Source organism: Diorhabda carinulata, chromosome 5 (genome assembly GCF_026250575.1).
Source record: "Diorhabda carinulata isolate Delta chromosome 5, icDioCari1.1, whole genome shotgun sequence".
Classification (NCBI taxonomy): Eukaryota; Metazoa; Arthropoda; class Insecta; order Coleoptera; family Chrysomelidae; genus Diorhabda; species Diorhabda carinulata.
Genome location: NC_079464.1, coordinates 2,069,245 through 2,084,684, shown reverse-complemented (window position 1 = coordinate 2,084,684; position 15,440 = coordinate 2,069,245). Strand labels below are relative to the sequence as shown.

Genomic DNA, 15,440 nt, shown 5'->3' with positions numbered 1-15,440 from the left:
TTAAGTAGTAGGTCATCATGAATTCTGATTACTATGTAAATAACAATGTGACCATAGGAACGAACGGTCGACGACTACGCGCGAATAAACTTTCTATTTCATTTCTAATATAAATCAAATGTTGAAATTCAATGTTTAATAAAGATAATTTTAATTTATCCCTCCTTTGTGTCTGTATATTATCTTGTGTGTGTGTGTGTGTTTGTGTTCTTGGAGTTGAGACCTTACCACCTAACAAATTTTTAAGAGTACGATTCATTACAAAAATTTACTAATCGATCATATTTCCAAGCCTTGAAAATATAAGGAAAAACTGAAAAGTTCCATTGAAAATAAAAAATAATCATGATGGAAAAAATGTGATAAAAGCCAGATAATAATTGAGTAGAAAGTAGATACAGTAAGTTATTCATAAATGCGACAGAGCATTAATAAATCTGTTTCAAGTCAAGAAATATTTCTTTATAAAAATCTTTTTATTTATTTATAAATTTTTAGCTGAGAAATTTTCCATAGTGTGTTTGGTTCGATATCTAGCATCTAACTAATTATTTTTCGGTGAATGTCTTGTGGACGAATCTTAAAAACTTGAATAAAATGATTTAAATTATTTAAGAAACATATCGAGGTTGAAAAATAATTAGCTAGGTCCTAAGTAACTAGTCGAAATTTAACCCTTGATTAGACTGAACCGTAAGATAGTGCATCTTTATTTAATATATATATATATATATATACACAGTACTTTTCAGATAAAAGTATCCACCTTCAATAACTTTTGTAATACTGGTATTTAGAAAAAATCCAAAAACACGTCAATTTATGTTGGAAGGGGCAAGCATTATGGCTTATTTAAACTTACTGGAAAAGCCACCCCCTCACCCCTAGCAGCATCCCCTTTATTTTTTTAAATTACTTTTCATATTTTTTATGTAAAATTTGGATACTCCTCTTTGAGCTGATTTCAAAAATGTATAATACTTGTAGGTTAAAGTGGTTAGTTTATGAGATAAACAATTTTTCTTTTAAGAGCACAAATTTTACTTATTATTTACTTTCACCTTATTTGCCTGTACTAAAATGGGTTGTACAACAGTTCAAACTCTTTAATCTTTTTAACTGTGCTATTTATTATGAAGTTACAATAAGTGTTCAAAATGAGTACCATTCACTTCCATACAATGGTATAATCTATTTTGAAATGCCTCTCTGACATTGCTTAATACGGCTGGATTTAATTGTCGACATTCATTTTCTATCCTCTCTCGTAAATCATCCAGAGATTCTGGTTGGGTAGCATAAACTTTTGTTTTTAAATACCCCCATAAAAAGAAGTCTAGGGGTGTTAAATCCGGTGACCTAGGTGGCCACTCCATCATCTGCCCCCTTCTACCTATCCAACGAGCGGGGAATGTTTCGTTTAAAAATTGTCGGACAGGCATAGCATAGTGTGGGGGAGCTCCGTCTTGTTGAAATACCAGTAAATCTTCGGAAAGGTTATCATCATTTTCTATTATTGTTGTAATACGTGGGTCAACCCCTTCCCTGAGTAACTCAAGATATGATTCACCATTTAAATTTCCGTTGATGAAGAAAGGTCCGACAATGTGGTCACCTAGGATACCACACCAAACGTTTTACTTTTGGGGATGTTGTGTACGGAATTCACGCATAATATGTGGATCACTTTCAGCCCAATATCTACAATTATGCCTACTTACTAAGCCATTTAATGACCATGAGCATTCATCAGAAAAGCAAATATTGTTTAACAATTGTGGATTGTTATTGATAATTTGCGTCATTGATTCGCAAAACTCTAGACGACGATCAAAATCATCTTCATTCAACTCGTGCACCAACTTAACTTTGTATGGGTGTTACTTGAATTTATGTAGAACTCGGAAAACTGTAGAAGATGAAACACCGATCGCTCTACTTATTGTTGACAACGATTGGGGTTGTTGAGCCTCTAAGCTGACTTGCCCTAAAATTGCCACTTGGATTGCTTCGTTATTTACGAGTCCCTCTCGCTTATGCACTTTATTGCAAACAGACCCTGTTGTGGTAAATTTCTCCATCAGTTGAATTACATACTTATGTGTAGTTGCATGTCTTCCGTCATGTAATTCGTTAATTATTCTAGCAGCAGCTCTTGCACAATTATTATTTTGGTAGTATAAACCTACAATTTCAATTCTTTCTTGCAAAGAGTAAACCATTTCAGAGAAACAAAATAAATAATGTATCAAATTACACTATCAATAGTGACTACAAATTCTAGTTGACAATGTCAAACTTTAATAAAAAGTAGAGTTTTTTGTTGTTTGGATTTTTTAACTAGAATAAATAGCACAGTTAAAAAGATTAAAGAATTTGAACTGTTGTACAACCCATTTTAGTACAGGCAAATAAGGTGAAAGTAAATAATAAGTAAAATTTGTGCTCTGAAAAGAAAAATTGTTTATCTCATAAACTAACCACTTTAACCTACAAGTATTATACATTTTTGAAATCAGCTCAAAGAGGAGTATCCAAATTTTACATTAAAAATATGAAAAGTAATTTAAAAAAATAAAGGGGATGCTGCTAGGGGTGAGGGGGTGGCTTTTCCAGTAAGTTTAAATAAGCCATAATGCTTGCCCCTTCCAACATAAATTGACGTGTTTTTGGATTTTTTCTAAATACCAGTATTACAAAAGTTATTAAAGGTGGATACTTTTATCTGAAAAGCACTGTATATATATATATATATATATATATATATATATATATATATATATATATATATATATGGATGCAGTTATTGAGGCCTCAAATTGAATATTGTAATTAATTATCATAAATGCCTAGTTTTGCCATTGGTTACTTCAGAGATAGATCCTAATGCCTTCTGAGTATATATTCCAAGTTAATCAATTAATGATTGTGTGAATAATAATAAAAGTTTTAAAAATTAAAAATGAAAGATTAAATTTGCCTAATCTCTTGAAAAAGATAATAGTAGGTCATAAAGAAATCTGTGTGTACTGTGTAAAAAATACCGGTGTGACCTAATACGAGCGGTTGGATTGTTGATAGAAATTTCATGCACCCCACGATTTATTCTCTAGTCTAATCAAAGTCTTGATTGGAAAATTAGTGAGATGATTATTTATTACCAAAAGCAAATTACTAATTTGCCAAGTTGTTAAACATGTATTAGTTTTGAAAGGAACAACGCTAACAATTATTACTCTGTCGCAATTATAAAAATAGTGCGTGCATAAAAAAATGGGACGTGGATCATTTATGAACTTTGTGAATATAAAACAAATTTTCAAATTTATTTCAACATAATTTGAGAGGTTAATTGTTGATAGAAATTTAATTTTCTGCGATCCGCCATGTTTCGTCCAAAGCTAATTCTCGGATTTATTTATCACAAGCCGCTATTTACCGTCTTTATCTAATCTTTTAATTAATTCATTATCCTCATTTATCTAACATTTCGCGTAAAAATGCATTAAACAGATACACCCTCCCTCATTCACGACATTTTCCATCCTTCGACCGTTTTCCAGTTTTTATTCCAAGATCCTAGTCACGTTTTTCACGCCACGACATGATAAAAAACTCGTTTCACATGCTATGCCCTACGATAAATGTTACGAAAAATGATGATAAAAAACTTCCATCATCTTCAAGTCCGCGCAATAGAAAAATGGAAACTATAGACCGGCTGAAAACTGCTAACCCTCGAAACGAGACGTCACCAGACGACAATTACTCGACTATGCACCTACAAATCAAACAAGTACCAGCATCAGCAGCAGCAGCTCAAAATCCAGAATGGCCTGTCAGTAAAGAAACGCAGTAAATAAACTTTTTTGCAGAGTATGATACACCAGCCTAACCAAAACAAGGTGTCGCCATTTTTTCTCCAATATTTGAATGGCAAGTTCAGTTTTTTTTAACGATAGGTTGTTGTTTTTACTGCGATCCGCCATATTTCGCACAAAGTTAATTCTCGTTTGAATTTATCACAAGCCGCTATTTATCGTCATTATCTAGCCTTTTAATTAATTCATTATCCTCATTTATATAAAAATAAAACTTGCTGCACCCCAATATTTTATGTCTTCTTCTTCTTCTTCTTATTTTAAGACTATGTCTTGTGTTTTCAAAGAGGCAGCCTAAGTTGTGACTCCGAGGACCAGCTCTCATACCAGCGCTTTGGTGGTCTTCCAGGCGATCTACTTGTATTGGGTCTCTCTTCCTTTGCGATTTTCGCCAGTCGATCGTCGTCCATTCTATTGACATGATCTCTCCATGCTCTTCTTCTAGTTCTGGTCCATCTCACTATATCCGGAACGTCACACATTCTTCTAATTTCATTGCTCCTTATTCTGTCTCTTAGTGTTTTCCCTGTGATTGAGCGTAATGTCTTCATCTCGGTCGTTCTAAGAATCCGCTTAGTAGTTGCAGTCTCCGGCCTCGCTTCTATGGCGTATGTCATTACTGGTCTTACACAAGTTTTATATATCCGTGTTTTGCTTTCGATACTTAAAAATTTATTCCCCCATATCACGGTTCGAAGGAATCCTGATATGGTGATGACATGGTGATCTGCAGTTCATCATAGAATGAGTCTGTTTCTTCTTGACTTTAACTCGTATCAGGAGCATACACGCTTAATATATGGGTTTTAGTTGTTTCTGTAAATTTAAACGTGGTTTGTAGCAGTCTGTCGCTTATATACTTTATGTCTATTATGTTTTTGTCGTATTTCTCGTGCACTAATAGGCCTACTCCCGATGCTGCTCATTCATCTTTTGGTTTCCCATTATATATCAATGTATACTCCGCGATTCTAAAGTTGCCAGCTCCTTTCTTTTTCGTCTCAGACAAGGCACATATGTCTATTTTATGTTTCTTAAGCTCTATTATGGTTTCTTGGTCTTTGTTAGCAATTGATGTAACATTCCAGGTGGCTATTCGCAATTGTTGTCGCTTCCAAAATCGTTTTTTCCTTAACTTTGCCGGGTCGTTATAAGTTTTATCAGTCCTATCCGAGGCTACTTTCTTCGTTCTCTTAGCAAATGGCTGTTTTACATGAGGTAGGTAGCTAGCCTTGCCTCACAACCCTCCTCTTTTATCCGGGCTTGGGACCGGCAGCATGGTCGCTGAGCTACTCAATCCGCCCAACGGCCATACTGGCAGAGTTAATATTTTATGTTATATCCCTAAATTTATTATGTATAATAACAATGGTCGACAAAAATTTCATAACACAAATGAGACATTAATTTTTAAAATGGAAATACCCGTCTAATAATAAAAAAAATATTCATTAATTCCTAATATCTAGGACTTTTCAATAGTTCAATTATCCCTATTTTTGGCTAGCAGGTAGGTAATTTTATAGAGGGACGGATAGAATCGGTAAATATTATGGCCGAAAAAGTACCTGAACTGTATTATTCAGAATAATAAACATAAAAATAACATTAAAAATTAGTATTTTGTTGAGTTTCATGGTAAGCGGTTCGCTTCTGTTCATAATGCAAAAAGTGAATATAAGGACGAAAGTGTCGAGTCAAACGCGCCGCAGTTTATTTATGGTGAAATTCACAAACCTTAGAGAAATTTTTTGCCATTTGAGCGATGCCAAATTAAGGGAAGGTATTTTTATTGAGCCACAAATAAGAAAATTGCCGGACGATGACCACATAGTAACATATACCGTGGAATGCATTTGTTACTGTATTGCTCGAATGTCATTGAAAATTCATCATCTCTATACGCGTCTGACATTTTTTCCCGAAAATTTGGGAGCTTTCAGTGATGAGCAGCGAGGTGAAAGGACCCACCAGGATATTAGAATAATGGGTGATTACGGTTTGTTTTTCAAAAAGAGAAAGTGCAACTTCTCATAAAAGGAAAAAGCTAATTGATAATGAAAGGGATTTTTTTTAAATTTTTGTTTTTAATACACGTGAAGCATGTTTACTAGATGTAAACTATAAATATTGTCAATATATAAGATTTAAAAAAAGTGAAATTATTTTTTTCAATAAATATTTTAAATATTTTACAAATGAATATGATTCTGAAAATGTAACTTAAAAACGTAACTTACGTTTTCATTCTTCTTAGTATGTTTGTGATGAAAGGTTCAAAATTCTGAACACCAAGACCGTTTGTCCCAAAAATTAATAGAGAATATTAAAGTTCTAACTTTCAAACATTCAATTTTATAATATTCTACATTGAAAAAAATACAGTGTATAATAATTTTACCATTCAAATAAATGTTTCGGAGTTTACGTTAGATATTTATCACATGATTTTACATCTTCAAATTTCAAGTTTTTAAGTCGATAATGGAAAAGAAGGATGAAAATTTATACAAATGAAGTAGCTGTCAATAGGAAGATTGGGAAACTTAATTTTTCACACAAGTTAGCTTCCTATTTGATGGACTTTGGAAAATTTCTATTTCTTGAAAGGTATTTATTATTATTACATACATACTTTCTTGTGTTAACTTCACCAGAGAATATTAAAAATGAATAGATTCAGTGTTTTTTTAATGATATAAATTAGAAATAATTTACGTTTGAAAATTTGTGGCTCAATTAATAAAATACTCTAGAAAATGATTTTTTTTTTCAAATGATAATTGAAAAAATGGAATTTTATTTTCGAAAAATTCAATTTTATAAAAATTTGTTTTAAAAAAAAAAGTATAACTTTGAAAATTTTTTCCAAGTCGCTTGTATGATAAAATAGTCCAGTAACAATGAATAACTAATTTCAGAGTAACAATTGAAAATCTGGAATAATTATACATTGAAAATTTAACATTTATCCACAAAATTACACTTGAAATTTAATTATAAGAAAATAATTGAAGATTGAAAAAAAATTGAAGAAAAAAAAACAATTTTAAAATATCACAAGTCCAAAAGATAAAAATATATCCAGAATATAATTTGAAAAATAAATTTTATATTCTCAAAAATATTAAACATCAATAATACAAAAATGAAAATAGAAGAGACAGAAATTACTTACATTTTTAAATGATGCACTTCACAATTCACAAAAATATTCAAAAGGATTTTGAATAATAAGTTACAAGGTAAGCATAAGCGCCGTTAAAATCTAAAATGTAATGACCTACAATGGAGAGAGAGAGAGAGATTCGTTGGGTAGAATTTGGAAGGAAGGTTTTTTTTTGGGTAATTTGGATTTGTTTGCTTAGGCCCTGATATAGGAATTTTTTTTCCTCTGCAGGGCTGGGTTTGTGACTGTTTTGCTGGGGAGTGCTTGCTCGGCTGCTTCTAGCGGGGTTGTTATTTTTTATCCAAGAATTTTTTTAATTAATTTTTTTTTCTTTTTTTTCCTTTGGGTTTTTTTTTTATATTTTTTTTTGTTTATTTTGTGTTTTTTCTTAATCTGATTTGGGGTGGGCGGGTACAGCTGCGGCTCTATTATTCCCTATCGTCGGTCATTTGTCTGGAGAATCGGTTCTCCAGGTTACAGGGAAACCGCAGAAAACCTGCAACTCCGACGATCGAATGACAGTGAGGGTGGGTGTTGGGGGTCGGAATTTATCTGATTGATATGGGGGAACTATTGAGGAAATTAAGGTAGGATGAGGAGGGTCTCTTTCGCAACGAAATTACTTGATTCGATGGTTCGAATCACTTAGCGGGCTTGGAGGTCATTTAGACGGCTTGGAATGGGGATTATGTCAGTATTGACATAAACGGTGTTGCTAGGGCTAAACCTACACTTTTTCAGTGGAAAGTGTTTGATTTTTGGGTGAAGGCGAAATGAATGCGGTTACCCACGCCGCTGGCTACGGTACAATTATAACCATAAAAAGTGGCTCAATTAATAAAATAGTCCAGAAAATAATTTTTTTTTCAAATGATTATTAAAAATATGTAATTTTAGTTTCGAAAAATGCAATTTTATAAATTTCTGCATAAGAACAAAACAGTGTATAATAATTTTATCAATCAATTATTAAAGTAAAATTAAAAATAAACAGATTCGGTTGTTTTTCTTTAATGATTGATATATATTAGAAATAATTTACGTTTGAAAAAATTGTCCAAGTCAATTCTATAATAAAATAGTCCATAAGATGTTTTTTTCTCAAATGATTATTGGTAAAATGGAATTTCAGTTTCGAAAAATTTAATTATGTAAAGTTCTGCATTAGAAAAAACTATATATGATGATTTTATTATTCAATTGTCTAAGTAAGATTCGAAGTTTACCTTAGATAGTTATTACATTTTATCTTTTCAAATTTCAAGTCGAAAATGGGTAGGAATGATGATAATTTATAACAAATGAAGTAGCTATCGATATTCGATAACTCTTGAGAAAATCTTTTATTTTGCAAAATATATTATTACATATATAATTTCAACTAACTTGAGCAGAAAACATTTAAAATTAAAAAAGAAACAGATTCAGTTTTCTTTTTTTAAGGGTTAATAAAAATTAGAAACAATTAACGTTTGAATAAATTGTTCATAGTCGATTATAAAATAAAATGTCCAGAAAATATGTTTTTTTTTCGAATTATTATTAAAAAAATGTAATTTTCATTTCGAAAAATTCAATTTTATTAAGTTCTGTATAAGAACAAAATAGTGTATAATAATTTTATCATTCAATTATTATCAAAGTAATTCACAGATCCGAAGTTTACAACATTTTATATTTTTAAATTTCAGGTCCAGTTTGGGAAAGAAAAACGAAAATTTATAACAAATAAAGTAGCCATCGATATGAAGATTGCAAAACGGAATTTTTAACACACGCAAACAAGTTTCAATTTACTTAACTGAAAATACCAAACATAAAAAGTCAAATTTATGCGAATATTATTCTCCAGATATCTATAATTTTTTTCCATACGATTTTTTTGGTTGTGAAACTTTTCTATCAAAAAAAGAACTCAAAAGTAACTCGATTTTCATATCTTTGTAAGCATCAGACAAAATTTTATCATTGCGTTATAAGTTTACTATCATTAGAAAACGAAATCACCCAACCTAATTTAATGTATATAAAAATTTGTACTCACATATAGTCTTGCCTACCTCATTTATGATCAAATTCCAAAGACATACATCACACAATCATCCCCATAGCACAGACTTGTTAGTCCACTACGTTAGAGCAACTTCAAGCCTGTACTTGTCGTTTCTAGGGAACTAATAATCCAAAAAAAATTAGCTTAACCCAACAGCCTCGTCCTCATAATTGAAGAAAATCTCAACAGATTACTTAGAAAGTCATTTGAATGAAAATCACATCTACAAGTTAAACTTAATTAGTTATATAACCAAGAGTATTGAAAAAATTAACAAAAAGTTCGTTAATTAATTATATACATCTATCCATGATTCAAATAAAAAAAATTAGTAAATTGTCAATTGAAAGGATAAAGTTTAAGGAGATTTTCTAAAAACTACAAGTCCTTATTGTAGCCGCGGATAACCATGCGATCACACTATATCACATATCCACACAAACATCAAAACAAGAAAGTATAAATTCAAAAATTTGGAAATATAACACATCAAAAAACTGCAAACTCCTCATTGTACCTAGATACCTATAAAAAAATAAATAATTCGTTTCAATTCATATTCAGATGGATTTTTCATATATTGAGCCGATCCCAATTTTTTTCGAATCTTTCAACAAATTTATCGAAATTAATAACTTTCAAAATGCCCTAATTGTTATTTCAAACATATCATCTTCTTTACTCGTTTCCAAACGAGTGGACATTCAACTTTTAATTTATTCCATCAATTTTTACACAAAATTTCACCAGAATCTAATCAATTTTATCAAAATTATTTGGATAATATTCTCAAAATAATCTTTGTATTTTAAATGGTTTCTAAAGACATTTTGGAAAATAATGTATTGTATAATTTTAATAAAATTTTTCGAATTAAGTCAAAAATAAAGTGGCTCTGTTCAATAATAGATAGGTAATTATGTAAACAAATTTGAAACGATATCTCCGTACGTAAACATTCAAAATGTTCCTGGAATCCTGTATGTGTCCTGTCTCCTGTATGACTCCTGTATGTAACCATCAACAAATTATCATGGAAATAATTTTCATAGCACACCCAATAAATAACAAAAAAAAAACATTTCATTTGAAATTAATCTTGAAACTGTTATAAGAATATGATTTAGACGTGTATGACAAATTTTAGTATTTTCTTTACAATAGGAAAATTGTTTTACATTTTATTTGTGTAGCATTTATTAAATAAAAAATTTATTTTTCAGACAGGTTAAGTTTTGGAAAGAAGCGTGACACAGAAAAACGATAATAGAAAATAGAATTTTACATGTATTTATATATTCCTGATGCAGCGGCATTTCCATTTTAGAAACACATATTTGTAGTTTGAAATACATATTTGTTATAAAAATTGAAGAAATATGTTTTTTCTGTTATTTATTCAACAATCACCTACCTTTTGGCATACCGCTTTATCGATTCACACACCATATATTTTTCGTTTCGTTAACGGGTTAAAATTTCGCGTCGAATCGCGCACAAATACCTAAAACAAAAAAAAATAAATTCAAATCTTCCATTTTTTAAAATTGTTTGAAAAATAACTTGAACGTTAATACGAAATCAAATAATTATAATACATAGATATTATATGTTTCTTTTTAAAAATTTCCGTTAAGCAATTTACTTAATCTATTTCGATGGACATTACTTTTTATCATTAAAGTTTTAGTTGTAATGTCTAGTTGAATTAAGTACAGAGCGTTCTTTTATTTACCTACGATTATCATATAAATTTACCCACACCTCTCAAAAAACTAAAAAAAACCTCATCCTCATTTTTTTAAAATTATGTTTCGCTTGTTCGAAATAATTTCAAATTATGGACCTCAAAGACATCTAATAAAAAATGTTTTTGATACGTTTTAAAATGAAATATTAGGAATATTCAACTTTTTAGCAGGATTGGCACACCCTGTATATCAATATAATTTTATATCGGATACAAAGAGAAATAGGCACTAAAAAAAATGGTTTCTACTGAAATTATTACTGAAAAGTAATGAAACACAACTTTTCAATAAGAGGTGGCGATATTGTGTATTCGACCATCATCAACAGTTCGAAGAGAATGTTTTTCAATTTTTAGACTTTTCTATTTATATTTTCTTCATGATTAACTCATTAACTCAATAAAAAATATGTTTCTACACTTCGATACAACTTTAGTTTTAATGAAAAAATAAATTAGTGTGAAAATAGCGGACGCCATCTTCCTTTCAGTTTTGTAAATAGGTGACAAAAAGTCGAGAGCCGAGACATATGAAATAGTAGAAATTAATATTAAAATAAGCTCAGTATGAGCTTCTCTGTAAAGATGGCGTTGCTAGTGCTAAAAATCTAAACCAAAAATTATTTCATTATTTCTTTCTCATAATAGGTAATTGATTTGTGATTATTAAATTAAGAAAATCCAAAATTTTGAAAAATAAACCGTCAAAACTTAAAGCTGTGGAAGCTGAAAAGCAAACTTTGTATTCCAAAAGCATAATACGAATGACCTTCCTAACCTTCAGATCTGGCATCTTTTGAAATTATAATATAATTTCATTTATCATCGTGTAGTTTAAAATAAGTGAAAAATTTAAAGTTTAAAAACAAAGAATTAGGAGATTTTTACCAATAGAACAAAAAAATCACGAGAGGACACAGTTAATTACAGAGTACCTTATATCAGAGACAACGAGAGAAGAGTCCTCAATTGATTCACAAGAAAAATTAAAAGATGAGCTAAAAACTTTGAAGGAATTTTGAATGGAACAGGAAGAACATTGTGGATCTCGTGAAGGAAACAACAATAAAGACATACCAGTGTGTGCAGTAGTACAGAAAAGAATAACATTCTAACAGAAAAATAGCTAAGAGGTGGTGGAATATGTCCAATATTAAAGAAGAAAGAAACGAGGTGTGATGAAACCGAATTTTCATTAATAGAAATATTCGAATAGTTGTTTAGCTGATATGCTCCATTCTTTGAATACAGAGTGTCCTTGTATGGACAATAATTAGAAGTTCAATGCTGAAATATACAAGAATATTTGTTTCGAGATTACTTCTAGTACAAATAACATTCATTATTTTCAACCATTCCAAAGTTTCTCGTCACCCTGTAAATCTAAATAACCGACATATTTCCTAATTTATTCTAATATCGTATAACCAAGTTATCCTAGTTGTAAATAAGTCATACCTATCTCTCAACTGATACTCCCAGTATATCTTTATTATCATTGTATGGAAAAAAATCATTAATAAAACAATATAAAGCAAGAGATTTCTTAAGTAATATTTCAAACGACGTTTTAAATAATTAGTGATAATTAATACTTATACTATTAAATTGCTATATAAGGAAATGTTTTGAGCAGCAAAGAATAGTAATTTCTTTTTAAAACACTATGTATATACTTTTAATTTTCCTACGATATATCTTCGTTTTTGGAATTAGTAATTTCATGAGTGATTACAGGTACATGAAAATGTTTCTTAATTAAAAAACGTAGAATTTAGAACAATGTTACTGACTAAAACAATAACCGATTCGCGACACACCGAAATCGATACCGAAAATTACGAATCACTTTTCCATATCTCGGCGGTTGCCTGCCTCATTTTGAATCAAATTCCAAAGACACTCATCACACAATCATCTCATTAACCCAACAGATTTGTCTTCAAAGTTTAGGAAAATCTCAACAGATTACTCAGAAAGTCATTTGAATGGAAATCACTTCAAGTTACTTAATTATCTAATTATCATTTATATTGATCAGAAGGATCCATGTACTACTATTAGAATCAAAATGAATTTGAGGTGTATTCGAGCAATTCTATTATATGATTATCATCATAATTATTCATAAAATATTTACTGGACTTAAATATGTTACAGTAAACGCTGAAAAGAATTAATCAATCTAAAATAACAACGTCAAGATTTTATTTAATCAGTATCATATAATGAGAAAAATTAGCTTTGGTCATAAATATTCTGAGTAATCTGAGTAATAATTTAGAGAATAAACTCGCTTTAAACACGAATGAATTATGAATTTTATGCTCAAATGAAATATTTAAATTTAACTTCACATTTCAAAAGATCCCTAAAGATTTCAAAAACGTTGTTTTGTAAGTTTAATTGGATGTTTGTTAAAACTTTATGAATGTTGAAAAAGTTATTCAAAAATAAATTCAAACTATTTTCTTCAATAATTAAAATCTGTAACTGTATTAATCTCAACAAAATATTCCTAGAATTCCCAAAAACACAAAAACCAACAACATCTGATCAAAGTTCTGCTCACTCAATAAATAACAAAAAAATCATTTCAATCAAAATTTGATGCAATAATTCGGACCGAAAATTTCAGAAAAATTTGAATAAAAAGTTTTAATAACTGATTTTAGTATTTCCTTCAAACGAGGTACATTCACAAGTTCCATTTCTAAGTTGCAATGAAAACCTATATTTCGAATAGTCATAGGGGATGAAATTTTGGTATCTTACCATACCCCTAAGCAAATTTCGACACCTCGACAACTCATTTCCACCGTTTGCTCCAACGTTTTGCCGTTTAATTTTGGCACATGCGTGGAAATTGATAAACAGAGCAAACTCCGAGGATTACTGCCAAATAGTTTTTGTTTTTTTTTTTCACGATAATGCCCCATCTCACACTGTGACGTGACATAAAACTTTCTTTGTGGATATACCTCGTATATCATATTGAAATTGTATTACATTCAATTCTTGGGAAAATTTCAACGTACGTTTAAATTAAATGAATTGAATTATCTAGCAGTACCAAGTAGAAACGTAATATATTATGTAGTTTGAGATATTTGTTATGAAGAATGGAAAATCTTTTTTTTTTGTTATTAATCCAAAAATCACCTACTTTTTGGCAAACCGCACTATGGAACGTGCACTACATTTACATTTCGTTTCGTTAACGGGTTAAAATTTCGCGTAGAATCGCGCACCAACACCTGAAACAAAAACATGAATTGTAATATTTTTTCTAAATACCCTTGCAATTAAAAAAGTACAAAAAAATTATGCATATCCCTGCTTCGATACATGGATTGTGTCCCCTTTATTTATTCACGCCAAACAATTAAATTAAACATTATAATTATATATAGATTGCCCCTATATGAATAATAACTGAAAATTATGTAACTATATATTCAAAAAAAAACTTTTATTATTTCTTAATCTGTCAGCCACTAAAATTTTCCCCCTCGTAAATATCAAGTCCACAATTTTTAGATGGTACCCGGTATTATAAATTCAAAGTTATATAAACCCAAGATGTTATAATTTATTAGACTTGAGTGAGTTAGTTATAAATGAAAATTATATCAATAAAATCAAATTTTCAAAATGAACTTCACAAAAAATATCCGAGTACAAGCAAAAAAGTAAAAAATCACCCACCTAATCAAATTTGTCGAATTCGCGGTTTTCAAGTTAAAAAAAATATAACATGAAAATTTCTTACGGAAAATTACTTTTTCACTAAATTTGCGATTCTCAAATCAAAATCCCTACAAAATTATACAAAATCATTCTCACTAAAACGATATTTTAAAATAAAATTCTGTTCGCTTTCGAATTCCAATTATACAAAAAATTCCTTTTTTGTTTCAAACTTGATTTTATTAGTTGTTTACAACTAAAAGTTTTAAGATTTTTTGTTATTTAACAGAAGAGAGGCCCACAAATTATAATTTTCGGTTTTCGAAAATTATTTTTAAAAATTTATTTTACATAAAATTACAATAAGTTGAATGAATACAATTAATCTCAAAAACGAACCAACTATAAACATTGCCAAGTTGTTTATAATAATTCATATTTATAATAAAATAAAATTTATTTCATTTTATTATAAATTTATTTATATTATACATCATTTAATGCCGATATTTAATACAATTGCGTTTTATAAAATGTCCTTCAAGAATTTTCTACATGTAACTCACATTATTTTATTTCTGAAATTACTTTTACCAAAATTACTTCTACCAATTATGATATACAGGGTTTTTCTCAATTATTTGTATTTTCTAATATAATATTAAGAAAATATCAATCATATATATGTTTTCTAGTAGTTTTCCAAAAAAAATTCCGTTCTTACAAACACATTTTTTGTAAATACTTTGCAAAGTAGATTATATATATAGGGTGAGTCTTCTGTATTTGAGATTTAAAAAAATTCATTTTCGTAGCTATTTAAACATCAAAATAATCAATCAAACCAAATAGACGATATCTCATGATATCAAATTAATTTTACCAATTCGTGTATAA

The 15,440-nt window shown here is 29.5% G+C and overlaps 1 long non-coding RNA gene across 1 annotated transcript; it reads right to left on the bottom strand.

Annotated features, from left to right (window-relative positions):
- Positions 1-7,371: 7,371 nt before the first annotated feature.
- Positions 7,372-14,718, bottom strand: LOC130894128 (uncharacterized). The gene is made up of 4 exons (XR_009059294.1): positions 14,562-14,718; positions 14,020-14,110; positions 10,518-10,607; positions 7,372-9,326 (listed from the first exon to the last, which is right to left on the bottom strand). It is a non-coding gene; the product is annotated as an uncharacterized LOC130894128 (long non-coding RNA).
- Between the last annotated feature and the right edge of the window lie 722 nt (positions 14,719-15,440).